The following is a 14,614-nucleotide window of genomic DNA, read 5'->3' on the forward strand; positions in this document are numbered from 1 at the left end:
TTATTATTATAACCTGTTAAAACTCCAGCATAAATTGAGTTGATCTCTCCTGATCATCTGTTTGTAAATTACATGAATGGAGATAAACAATTTTTCAAATCAATCGTCTAATCAGGATTTTATCATTGTCGAGGATTATCGTGCTGTCAAATTTAAAATTATGTTGCATCGATTTAGCAAGCTGAGAGAGGCCTGCGTCATCCTTATCTGTGTTTGTACAGTCTTTTAAATGCTGAACGTTCTTTCAGCCTTTGTTCAGTCCGCATTATGTTTTTCTTTATTTCAATCCTTACAATGAATTTTGTATATTATATTGGACATAAATATTATAGGGTCTTTTGCCTTTATGCTGGAACGTAATTTATTGATTTTATTGTCATATTTAAACGCCAAATCGATAAGGGGATAAGTTTTCTAAAACAAAGTTTTTAAATTATATGCGTTATAGTATGAAATTTTGCAGTCGATAAGATTTTTTCCTAATTATTCGATTATCAATATTTACAGTATGGGGTGCTCATAGTTATACATTAATTTATTAATAAGTCCTGTAGGGTAATGGTTCATTTTTAGATTTTTTTTCTTACTTTATTTTGGTCTTGTAGAACTGTGTGGTGATTAGTGACCGTTAATCGATAATTATTCAGAAATCGTGAGATGGGGTCTGGTGTGATGTAGGTTTCAGAAAAACATTTCAAATTTAATATAGATAACATACATGTATCATTACATTCCACAGATCAAATATTTTTCAAGGGGGACCGTGGTAGCCGAGTAGTTAGCATGAGAGACTCTCACGCCGCGGTTGTGGGTTCGATTCCCACCGTCGCCTCTGGCCCTTTTTTCCCGATAACCCCCAATTTGAACACACAAGAATACGTACTATGGCTAATATGCAAAATCATAAGGCCAATAAAAAAAAAATTCAAAGTCCAATTGTCCAACAATTTAGCTTTCCTTTTCCTATTTATCCCTTTCTATATAATCCTGAAAGGATAATCTGTCCGAACCATTACCAACACATTGTTTCCCTTCGTCGGCTCTTTTCACCTCAAAGAAGCCGACACCTTATACAAAAATGTCTTTTCTATACCGACATCCTTCCCCACCCATTCAAAATACAACTTATACAAACACAAAACAGCAATATCTCAATGGCACTCTCAACACGACACGCAAGGGTGGCACAATTACACAGAAGACAAACACTTTGAGTGAGTAGAAATACTTTGTTTGAATATAAAATATATTTTGCATTGTATAAATTCACTTTTTCAAATTCTAAATGTATTTGTTAAATGTAAATATTGTTTGTAAATCCCAGGCCCTGAAGATGATCTCAATAAAAGATCGAAACGTTGGCACTATAAAGAAAATGTTTTTCTGAAACCTACATCTCACCCGACCGCATCTCACGATTTCTGAATAATTATTTGTTTGGTCATGGAATTGGGGAGAACATAGGCTAAATGCTCGCCTTGTTGTTGGCAGAATTCATTTTTAAGTGGAAAGAGAGACAAGAATTAAAATCAAAGTATGTATCTATGCAGATGCTTTTCTTGTACCAATCTGTGGTAATTCTGTTGCTGGTTCGTTTTATGACTAAAACGTTTAACTATGGTAATATATCTTCATGTTCCAGTTCAATTGTAAATTTTAGGTTTTAATGGTATTCAATAATTTAAGGGCCAAATGTATAAATTTCTTTGGTATGATTGCAAATATATCGTCCACTTTTAAGTTTTAGTTAAAAATTTAATTTTGTACGGTTGTTCAAGAACAAGCAAATTGATTAATCTATTTATGTTGGGCTAATTGACCATATTGATTATTTCAATTAATCAACTAAGCCCTTATATAAAAAGAATAATTAATTGAACCAATTTATTATTCAATCCAGTTATGTTTATTGGTCTAAATACCATATTAATTATTTCAATTAATCAACTAGGAACATACATAAAAAGAATAATTAATTGAACCAATCCATTCAGTCGTACGTAATTATTTTTGCAACTAAGGGGGAAAGTATACCTCCCATGGCCATTTTGAATTAAGAAACACCCCCGACCATGACGACAACTTTGATCCACTACATCTATACATTTATGTTTGTCGATCCTATCAAAAACGAATAATTGTTTAATATATTTATATCGGACATTGTGCTATTTTTTAAAAACCGAGATGATGCACGGGGAAATTGAATCTAACTGTGGACAACGCTATCGGAAAAAGGTTCCGAGCTTTGGGGAAGGTGAAGGAAATTTTAATTAGAAGTAAATCAAATTCACTTACAAAGAAGATTGTTGCTTCTATTCTATTATTCTATTAATTGGCAAGAATAGCACAATTACACAGAAGACAAACACTTTGAGGGAGTAGAAATACTTTGATTGAATAAAAAAATATATTTTGCATTGTATAAATTGTAAATTGTAAATTCTAAATGCATTTGTTAAATGTAAACAATGTTTGTAAATCCCAGGCCCTGAAGATGATCTCAATAAAGATCGAAACGTTGGCACGATAAAGAAAATGTTTTTCTGAAACCTAAATCGATTAAACTTCGATCCAGTCGGATGGCAAAAAGGAGGGAAAATTCAAAAAAGGTGTGGTTGAGATGGGAAGTTAGTGTCCGAGTGGATCGAGGTCACGACAGCTCAAGTGGTAAAGCAGCGGCGTATCTAGCCGAAGATCGTGGGTTCGAATCCTCTCGTGACACTGACTTTTATCTCAACTATAAACCTTAATTAATTATAATAGAGTTTGATTTAGAGGGAGTGACTGTTCGAATTTTTTATGAGGATTGGTCATTGGTGGATATCTGTTTTAAAATTACCAAGCAATACAGGTTAGACCGTCATTTAATTATTCACTGAGTGTAGTCAATCCATTTCCATTGAATTGACGTCTGTAAGTCGGTAATTGAAGAATGTAAGAAATCATGCTGTTTCATTGAACATAGGGAAGCCATTACCGTTTTAAACAGTATGGAGATTTATCAGGGTGGGACGTTAAAGAAATATTTGGTGTAGTTAAGGTGGAAGAATTGGTTAGAGTGGAAAATGAGGAAGCCGTTCGGACCAAATCCTTCGCGAATGGGATTTGTAGAATTTTATGCATCATTTGATTGCTGATGTAAAGGGGGATGAGCATACAGCGATAACTTCCGGTTGAAAGGAGTGGATTCATGGATTTTTCCGAGCCTCATATTTCGACTCCGTGTCCAAATTGGTGTCATGAATGTTTTTAAGCTGTTAATTTATTACATATGCTTAGTGTTACATAAGCTAAGTACTTTTTTAATATTGTATGTGGGTTCTATGTAAGTCTACTCTCTACGTGAAGTCCAAGGTACTGGAGTTAGGATGGTAAGTTCAGCTTAACGTTACTTGTTGGAACTTTTGCTCGTTCATCCTGATCCGCCACCGAGTGCAACAATCGTTAATGAGGTTCAGATGTTGCTGGATTGTTTCTGGGACAGAATTGAATTTGTGCGTTTGAATGAAAAGCAGGAGTTTAGATTTGAAGAGGATTGGATTCTTGTTTGACTCCTAACAGGGCATTTTGTTCCCGAGTTACTCATCGTCAACAAGACAAGAGGATCTTTAACGTCCGCACCTGGCCTATTCGGCCTTATCGGACGTTTTGATTCTCAAGATGAGAGCTGACGCACTTCTGCATACGACGGAAGGTGTTACCGCCGCAGCATTGGTGTAGTGGTGTCCCGGCCCCTAAGGGTCAGTAGCCACGCTCTCCGCTTGTCCACTCCGAATGGTCGGGCCTGCATTGTGCGTCAGGTCGTACGCCGCACGCAAGGGGCTAACGGGCCGAAATACATCAGCCCGTCCCCCCCCTCGCGTACTCCCTAGATAGAGAAGGCGACTCTATCTCTCTGAGTGTAGAGGCTCCCCTAGCGTCGAAACTTTCGGGAAGGGCTATGTAGGTGCAGGTTCTTGCAACTAGGACAAAAAAATCCACAAGCAAGATCCTATACCAAGGAACCCCTGGCAAAGCTGTGGAGGCTGGTTAATAGCCTGAAGGTGGCCAGTGATTTATAAATAACAGCGGAGCACAATAGATGTATTTAGGTCGAACAGCAGTAGGCATTATGGCCGCTTCTCTTCCCCATCCGTATCTCTATGTAAATCTGACATCCACGTAAAGTCCAAGTTACCAGAGTCAGTTACCATGATAGGTCCAGCGTAAACGTTACTTGATGGATTTTTTCCTCGTACAACCTGATCCGCCACCGAGTGCCCCAATCGACAATGAGGTTTAGATGTTGTTGGATTGTTTCTGTGACTAGGATGTGATTGGAGTTGTGTGTTTGAATACGTAATAGCAGCAGTTTAGATGGTGTTGAGGATTGGACCTAGGATACTTCCTTGTAGAACGCCCGCTTCGTTTGGCGTGATGGGTAAGAAATCGGAGCAGTTTCTCGCTTTAAACCGTGACGAACAACTTGAGATAGTAAGTTTGAGGTAGGATACGTTTCAAGCTGTAAAGAAAGCCGGGGTGTCCACTCGATCGAATGCTTCGTAACGTTCAGAAATGCAACTGAGCATATTGTTTGTTTCCTAGAGCCGAGGATATCGTGTCGAATACTCCGAAGCACTGCTTAGCAGTAGAATGCAGGGATCGCAGTCCAAATTGATGGTTGAGAATTAAGTTTTCAAAGTCGAATACGGTAATCAGTTTTTCATGGAGGAGACGTTCAAAGAGTTGGGTAAAATAGGAAGCTTATTGGTTTACAAGATGATGGGACACAAAGAGATTTGTGAGGTTTTGGTATTAGGGTTATAGGTAGCCAAGTTACCTTTTCGTAGTCAATTGACTAAGTTACTTCTTTCAATCAATTAATTATTATTTCTAAGATTTTGGTTGAGATGAAAAAGTTAGTGTCACGAGCGGGATTCGAACCCGTGACATCACGATAGCTCAAGTGGTAGAGTAACGGCGTATTTAGCCGAAGGTCGTTGGTTCGAATCCCGCTCTTCACTGACTTTTTTATCTCAACCAAGACCTTAGAAATAATAATTAATTGGTTATAGATAATTTTCACTGAAATGCGCTGTGCAAAATATTAAATTGTAAATAGTAATGTGCAATTTTACTAAGTATTTTCATAAAATGTTAAGTGTGGGTCAAGACTTGGAAATTTATGCACACACATACATACATTTGTATATTTATAAAAAAAATTCCCCAGATGTCTTCCCGTATAGGTTATTATTATACACATTTTCGTTTTTGAGAGAAGAAAAAAATTAATTCTGGGAACTTTTTTATCTCGTGAGAGGTTTTCGACATCAAAGGCCACTTTTTACCTTCTATGAGCGTCGGTGGTCTCGAAAAGTATTTGCGTGCCCCATCATCGGACTTTCGTAATTGTCACGTTTCTGTGATGTTGAACTTCCCCAGGCCGTTGTACAATATTATAACAGGCCTCGGCTCCCACCGTTCAATATCTGCATTGTATACGCAGTATTTTAAGATGTCCATTAAGATAAAGTTACATCACATTGATGTAATAAAATTGTTGAATTTTAAATAAACCTAATTTTTTACAAATTTGAAAAGATTTTAGTACAGTAAAATTATTCCTTTAAGAAGTTATATTTTAAAAATAATAATAAATACTAAAATAAACGTCAAAATTTCTAGCACATTTTTTCTGATCTTTATACAAATACATTTTTCAAGTTTTTTCAGCATATCTCAATATACTATTTTTCATAAGGGAATCATTTGAAACAAAATATGATTTGGAGTATGATTATATTTCGTGGTCCAATTTACCAAATAATTTCTTTCAATTAATTAATCTTTATTTAAGGTTTTGGTTGAAATGAAAAATTTAGTGTCACGAGCGGGATTTGACCTTCGGCTAAATATCCTTTTTAAAAAGATAGTTCCTACTCACAATAAGTTGTTTTGCAACGATCCGGATTTCAAGCCTTTTAGCTCATCATCAGGTAGAAGTCCTTCAACCTGATGATGAGCTTAAAGGCTTGAAATCCGGATCGTTGCAAAACAACTTATTGTGAGTAGGAACTAACTTTTTTAAAAGGATTGAACACCACACTCACTCCATCATTTATCATTTCTATTCGGCTAAATATGCTGCTGTTCTACTATAAGCTCAAGAGCATCGGCGTATTTAGCCGAAGGTGGGTTCGAATCCCCCTCGTGACGCTGACTTTTTCATTTCAACCAATACCTTACATAAAGATTAATTAATTGAAAGATTATATTGTAGCTTCAATTTCATGGCTAATTTCGTCGATTTTGTTTTTATGGGTTCAAAACTTTAACCCCAACCCTGGAAGTTTTGGAAAAATTATTTGATAAAATTCCCATTGAATGTTAAATCTTTCTTTGGAATCATCTAGCGTCATACCCGATAGAAATATTATGATATAAACATTTTTTAAAATTATTTTTTACTTCATTATTTATTTTGTTTATACAAACTGCAGTGATACAAAAAGGCACTAAAATTTTATGACAATCAAAACACAGTACCACTGGCCAAAATGGGCAAAAACGAAATACAAACCTATGCAAACTATCACACATAAAAACGGCTACAACACGAACACAATCAACAAAATAATAGACAAAACTCGCACAAAATGAACCACATCCACATACACAGGAAAACAAACCGACGAGCTAACAAATCTATCCAATAAATCAAAAATTAAATCAGAAGATCTCGAATACAATCGGAAAATATAACGTGCAAACTTTTAAAAACAAAATCACTTGACAGAAATGTTATGAAATAACGTACGATTCGACAGACAGGACGAGAAATGAAAAATAGGTACAAAGAACATATAAGATAATTCGAATATCGTTTTATTTAAATATCTCTCAAATGTATGTCACGATTGACCTCTCCTACAATTAATGAGAGAGAGGAGAGGAGAGAGAGAGAGAGAGAGAGAGAGAGAGAGAGAGAGAGAGAGAGAGAGAGAGGGAGAGCGGCGGGGGGACACAGAAAGAGAGAGAGAGAGAGAGAGAGAGGGAGAGCGGCGGGGGGACACAGAAAGAGAGAGAGAGAGAGAGAGAGAGAGAGAAAAGGGAAGTAAGTGAGCGAGTGACTGAGAGTGAGAAAATGTAAGTGAGTGACATTTAGAGAGGTATAGAGAAAGAATAAGTGAGTGAGAATGAATCAATTTCTTTCGTAAACGACCGAAACCCCAGTTTAGAGGCCACTAGAAAAAAAATCTACGAGCCTCACTTCACAACAAAAAAAGCAGGCCTGAAACACGCGTACAAAAAGAGGAAATATTTTAAAACTTGGAAATACGCAAGCCTGATACATTTTATTAAAAGCTCCGAGATATGAGATCATTACCCCATTCATCTTTCCAAAGCTCCCAAGAAAAGCCAAAGTTTTCCTAATAACCCTTTATAATCCAATTCTCCGTACAACCAGTTCACGTTCACCATGGAAATTTGCACCCAATCCTAGAACTCAACAAACCAGAAAAGCTTGTGACTTTCTACTGTCCCACCAGAGTACTGCTAATTGATGGCAAACTATTTGAAAAACTCCTTTCCCAACAAATATACACATCCTCGAATCATCAAGTATAATCCACGACCATCAATTTGGATTTAGGTGCTGTTCAACAGTGCCATGTTGTTTTACACATCGCACCCTCCATCGAGAAAAAGCTCGGAAATCTTTGTCATTAGGCATAAATACTGTATAAAATATTTATTCTGTTCTATATTGACATATTGTTTAAAACCTTAATTTTTGTAATAATAACTTTGTCTTTGTTTTTTATATGAAGTCTGTTTTGTACTCAGGTGGTGTCCTCTGTTTTAGAACGTTTTGTACCTTGAAAAAGGGCCCACATAATCACAAAACTTTGATAAAGTAGCAAATTTTTGAGTAATAAATTTTTTAAAATTGAAACTCCTTCAACCACTCCATTTAGAAAAAATAGTTTGAGGTTAAATTAAAGATTAACAAATGCGCTTTTAAATGTCGTGCCTGATTATCCACTTGAAATGAGCGAAATTCGAACGAAAAAAAGTTGAAGATTGATTAAAGCAGGAATTCAATTAAAATTCATTCCGTAGTCAAAGACGAGGAATGAATAATTATTTCGAACAGCTTCACAGGGGAAACCATTTAGTGCCTCGGAAAAAAGGACCTTCACGTCTTTAGCCCCCTCGGCGTTTATTTCCTTCCCAACTGTCTTCCTAGAAACAATGTTTCTCTGAAAAGCGATTCCATTCCTCGAAACGCCTCCAGTAAATCATACTTAGAAAATCATTTCTCTCGGATAAATGTTTGAAAATATAACAACGTCCGAGTTCAAATTGGCCATTTGTAAAATTCTGGACAATTTATCAACACCTCTCCTTAAAATGAAACTACCATAATCCAGACGGGAAAAATTTATACGATAATTTCCATAAACTTTTCTTACCGAAAAAATGAGATAATTAAAAATACTTCACATGCTAATTAAAGGTAGAAGGGAAATCTGGAAATTTGAGAAAATCACAATGCCACTTAACAAGAGCATCACATTTCGCAATTTAAATTTTACAATACGGCAAAAGAAATCATAGTATCCGAATTTAAAAAATTTAGCATTCACTATGGACAACAATAAATATTATAGTAAAACGAATCCGATAATAGTGCGAAATGTAGGAAAGCTATAAATAAATGAATTTGTTTCTATGGGACCCCTGATGTCTCTCAGGTCATCATCGAAAGCAGAATGTTTTACACTGTGCTTTACGGTTGTCAAACTTGGTCGTTAACCTAGGACAATCTAAAAAAAGAACTTAAATGGTTTACTCCGAGATAAAGCGCCCGAGGCGGGCGCAAGGGTAGGAAAAAATCCCAAATAAGCAATTAAGAGAAGAAAGAAAATTGGAGAAAGGAGCGTCGGACCTTGAAGTGGTACAGCCACGTAAAAAGCATGCCAAATCAGCGTTGGCCAAAACAAATTGAAAACTGGAACCCATTAGGGAGAAGAAAAAGGGATAGGATGAAAAAAAAATAGTAGAAAACGCAGTGAATGATGGATGGAAGTTTATTCATTGAGGAAAGACGACTGGGAGAAGAGAAATCTCTAACGGATAAGAAAATTGAAACATCATTTTCCATAATATCATACGTAAACAAGATGTATTATACTCACTAAGGCAAGAAAAATGTAGAAGGTTCTATGAAAAATTAATTTATTTTTGGGTAAAATGCATCATGGAAAATTAACGTAACCTATCAACATTCTTAATTATTTAATTTATGGGTAGTGGTCTAATTGATCAAATTATTTATTTCAATTAATTATTCTTTTTATGTAAGCTTTCGGTTGAGATGAAAAAGTTAGCGTCACGAGCGTGATTCGAACCCACGACCTTCGGCTGAATATGCAACGGCTCTAACCACTCGAGCCGAAAGTCGTCGGTTCGAATCCCGCTCGTGGCACTAACTTTTTCATTTCAACGAAGAACTTACATAAAACGAATAATTAATTGAAATTATTAATTATTAATTACATTGGTCAGTTAACAAACTTTTTTACAAGACAAATTGAAATCTCTTTTGTAAGTAAAAAGTAAAAATAACGTTATTTCTTTTGAGTGCGGTATGTAATAGCAAACCGATGAGTCTTGGCTGGTATCTCAAGTATAAATCCAAAAATTCAATTATTCCATTTTTTATTTTCCCCAAAGTACAAAATGTTTTGCTTCAAAAATAAGCTATTGTCAGAAAATTATGGTAGGCCGAAAGGACAAGGTAAGGTTCGATTTCTCTATTTTGCCGAATTGTAATTGTAATCCGGGAGGTGTGAATCTTGCTGGAAAAATTCTCCCTGGTTACAAAAATAAATCTATCTAATTTGTTCGCATGGTTGAAAAAGAGCCAAATGACTCAGCAAAGAAAGTTTGAACTTAGGCATCCGTTGCTTCGGATTATGAGGATTAAGCCAATATAACATACGGCTTAGGCCAAATCTTAAGACGAAGCCCTCCTATCTCACTGCAACCGATTGCTTCGTAACTATGATAACCCCAAATGTTAACATACTTCGAAGTCATTCTTTCTACGCTCCTGTATGAAAACATTTGAAGGAAAAACCCGGTGATTTGCAATTAACAAGGTTGACATTAATCATTCTAAATCATCATGTAATCTTCAGAAGGTATAAAATCGTAGCATTGAAATTCCCTCTTGGCTTAATGACTCTGCTGGGCATATCGTAATAGGTAAGAGGAGGTCTTTCTGTATTGAGCTTATTTCCTTCCTGGTGCGTGTTGCTCAAGAAATTGAAACCAGTCATACACCAATATCAAATGTTAACAGCCCTTTTTATGTCACATGTATATTTCATGTGATATGTAATTTTGCTGTTCTATGGCCACTAGAATAACGAAATGCAGTGTGCTTAGATCAAGTCAATAGTACGGAAGGTGTCCCGATTATTCTTATCCTTTTCGAAGAATTTGTCATCTTCTTTATTTATTTAACTTTATTTTTAAGTGCTATCCTTCAATCCGGAACCTAAAATTGCTTCGGAAGATTTGCAGAGGATTATATCAAGTATGGCAGATTGATTTAGGCGGTGAGAAATTAAGTTCAAAGAAAGCAAGTACTTCCATCTCACACGAAGCAAATCTCTTACAATCTACGAATATTCCTTGATAAATCCACTATATTTCGTGGTTCGATTGGCCAAATAACTTCTTTCAGTTAATTAATCTTTATGTAAGGTATTGGTTGAAATGAAAAAGCCAGTGCCACGAGCGGGATTCGAACCCACGACCTTCGGCTTAATACGCCGATGCTCTACCACTTGAGCTATCGTGACTTCGATCCACTCGGACACAAACTTCCCACTTCAACCTGCCTTTCGAATTTTCCCTCCTTTTTGCCATTTTTGCCATTCAATTGTCGCCGAGAATCGAATACTGATTACATGACATTTGAGGGAGGGAAAATTCGAAAGGTTGTAGGTTGAGATGGGGAGTTGGTGTCCGAGTGTATCGAAATGACGATAGCTCAAGTGGAAGAGTAGAGGCGTATTTAGCCGAGGTTCGTGGGTTCGAACCCCGCTCGTGACACTAACTTTTTCATTTCAACCAATACCTTACATAAAGCTTAATTAATTATTCCTCGAGTTCAACATACACGCTTAACACGGAATCAACATGCACGACAAAAACCGCAAGACTTAATCTGACAATCTACTGTACCAAATTATGAAACAATCCATCCCATCGATGAAAAACTTCCTTACAAACTACAAAATACTACGACAAACGATTTGTACGATGTAGAACTATGGAGGTTAAACCTTTCAATATGCCAATTAATTAAGGTTTTTAGTTGAGATGAAAAAAAAGCTAATGGCACGAGAGGGATTCGAACCCACGACCTTCGGCTAGATACGGCGCTGCTCTACCACCTGAGCTATCGTGACCTCGATCCACTCGGACATCAACTCCCCATCTCAACCCCACCTTATGAGTTTGAGATGGGGAGTTGATGTCCGAGTGGATCGAGGTCACGATAGCTCAGGTGGTAGAGCAGCGGCGTATCTAGCCGAAGGTCGTGGGTTCGAATCCCTCTCGTACCATTAGCTTTTTTCATCTCAACTAAAAACCTTAATTAATTGTCATGTATTAATTGGTCAAGCGGACCACGAAAGTAGTGAATTACTTTCAATATGCTTTGTTTTCTATTATTTCGATCTAATATCCTTAGATCATTTTAGGTTATCAGTATTATGTCTCCAATACTGTCCTCCACAACGAACGTAGAATAAAAAATCCACTTTTTTTTAAAACATAACAAGATCCACAGTAAACTCTCCCATCGTTATTCAAATCTTGACTACTAGATCCCATCCATTCAATATTGTCAGCCCTCTCACCATCCATATATTATTTGCTCTGGTCACACTCAAATTATTTAATGAAAGTATTTCAAAAAATACGACAATCTAGAATGAAATCGTAAGAACGTTATTGTATAAACAGAAGGTTACTCCTAACAACTGGCAAAATATCACGGATTAATTATCGACCATGTTTTAAAGGGTAACAGAAAACCGGCATTATTTTCTCATTAGGCGGACCTCGTTGGCCTGGATCGTTAAAAAGTACCATTCGTGTCAGTGCTCAAATGTGGTTTTCGCAGTAATTCCTGGTAGCAACCAAGGAATCTTTGAACATTTGATCAAGAAATACAAACTTGTCAAAATGTTCGCTCTTTGTGTTTCAAGGTAGTTAACGTCAAGTCCTCTTTTATGTTATGAGATTTATTTTGAAATTTTTCTCATTGACACAATTTATAAATTCGTTTTGAAGCAATATACATTTGTCTTCCTAGTATTGCTATTACTTCATTTTCACGTATATATTATTATGATTTACTAACATATAATTTCATTTTTGAAAGTAGTTTAGAAAAACACCTTTTTCATTTTTTGCCGATTTTTCGACCAAAAGAATGGCAGCACACTTTATGCCATGAAGATGACCCGGATAAAGGTCGAAACGTCGGCAAAAAAAATGAAAAAGGTGTTTTTCTAAACTACCACATTCTTCACCGCTCCTCACGAATTAAACAAATTATGAAAAAATAGGCCAATAAGAAACTGACATATAATTTAATAATATAGTTTTGAAAATTAAGTTAACCATACAGTGATTTTTGGGCAAGTATTAAAAAACGGCTTCCGGTCTTCGTTTCTAGCCTACAAATTATGTGAAATGAACCGTAGGGAATGCTTCAAGACGCATAAGTGGATTTGGCTCGAAACGTAGTAAATTCTGGCGTGATGGATCGACTTTTTTGCGACTCGGTCAGGCAGAATGATAATAGCCGGCCGACAACAAATTCAATTTGTTTCGAACCGGATGACCAATTGGTACGGTCCCCGGTTTTATGAACTTCGGGCCTTCAATGGGCTCGAAAAAAAATGATCTTTAACATACCTTTGGTTTTAATCCCGCGTTTCAAATTTAAAAGAATCCTTTTCAATTTCAAGTTTTAAATTTTGGTTCAACTCTCACTGTCCATCTGTTTCTGTAGGAGGGCCCTTCTCAATGTTACGCCAACAATAAAATCATGCCAATTAGCATAATATATACACAATATTATTTCCTTTTCAATAGGCTGAACCAGGGGCGTCGGTGGCCGCAACCGTTTAGGCGTTAACACGGCGCTCATAACTGTAAGGTAAAAGTCCCGGGTTCGAATCCGGCGGCTCTGCGTTCGAACCCGACATACTTACAAATGGGCTTTTTTCAAAAACCCAGGCATAGCAAGGGTTGATATGATCACTGTCCGATAAGTAGAAGCACGAAGCAAAGAATTCTACGAATAAAAGATACTTATTAAGATATTTTAAATAAAACGCGTTCGCACTTTTGACGAGGTTCAAAATAAACATTGGTTTTTGTAAAAATGTCGAGAATGTAAAATGTATAATATTTCATTAACATTTTATTATTACAATTTAACATCTTATCTCAATCTTTTTTTTTCACTCATGGACAAATTAGTGTGTAGGAAGTGATCTTTCATGTTTCAATTCTTTATTAGATTCACAAATTTCCTGGTCCGCTTGACCAATTAATATCTTTAAATTAATTAAAGTTTTTAGTTGAAATAAAAAAGCCAATGGCACGAGCGGGATTCGAACCCACGATCTTCTGCTAGATACGCTGCTGCTCTATGACTTGAGCTATCGTGACTTTGATCCACTCGGACACTAACTTCCCATCCCAACCCCACCTTTAGTTTTCCCTCCTTTTTGCAATTTTTCAAATGTCGTGTAATCTATTTGATTCTCGGCGACAAATGAAATGGCCACGGAGAGCATTAGTGAAGGTATACTTCATTTAAACTTTTAAAATTCACTAATTTAATCCCGCTCGTAATACTGCCTTTTTTATCTGAACTAAAAACCTTAATTAATTTAAAGATATTAATTGGTCAAGCGGACCAGGAAATTAGTGAATTGAATAAGTTTAAATGAGGTATACCTTCAGTAAAGCTCTCCGTTATAGATTTTATTCTCTCATTTTATTTGTCGCCGAGAATCAAATAGATTATACGACATTTGAAAAATGGCAAAAAGGAGGAAAAAACTAAAGGTGGGGTTGGGATGGGAAGTTAGTGTCCGAGTGGATCAAAGTCACGATAGCTCAAGTGGTAGAGTATCGGCGTATCTAGCACGAAGGTCATGGGGTCGAGTCCCGCTGTTGGCACTGGGAACAGGTGTCAACTAAACACCTTAATTAATTTAAAAATTCTTTAATAAATTACAATTAATTAAGGTTTTTAGTTGAGATAAAAAGTCAATGGCACGAGCGGGATTCGAACCCACGATCTTCAGCTTGATACGCCGCTGCTCTACCACTTGAGCTATCGTGACCTGATCCACTCGGACTCCAACTTCTTATCTCAACCCCACCTTTCAAATTTTCCCTCCTTTTTGCCATTTTTCAAATTGAAAATTCAAAAGGTGGGGTTGAGATGGGAAGTTAGTGTCCGAGTGGATCGAGGTCACGATAGCTCAAGCGGCGTATCAAGCCGAAGATCGTGGGTTCG

At 36.5% G+C, this 14,614-nt stretch overlaps 1 protein-coding gene and 1 non-coding gene across 7 annotated transcripts in view; one reads left to right on the plus strand and one right to left on the minus strand.

Moving 5' to 3' along the window:
* LOC106669978 (synaptotagmin-7) overlaps positions 1-14,614 on the plus strand; it is a 378,922-nt gene that overhangs the window by 193,002 nt on the left and 171,306 nt on the right. The gene's annotated exons all lie outside the window — the stretch shown is intronic.
* On the minus strand, positions 10,790-10,862 carry Trnan-auu. Its single transcript has one exon. It is a non-coding gene; the product is annotated as a tRNA-Asn (tRNA).

This window comes from Cimex lectularius, unplaced genomic scaffold, assembly GCF_000648675.2.
Source record: "Cimex lectularius strain Harlan isolate CLEC.00 unplaced genomic scaffold, Clec_2.1 scaffold318, whole genome shotgun sequence".
Classification (NCBI taxonomy): domain Eukaryota; kingdom Metazoa; phylum Arthropoda; class Insecta; order Hemiptera; family Cimicidae; genus Cimex; species Cimex lectularius.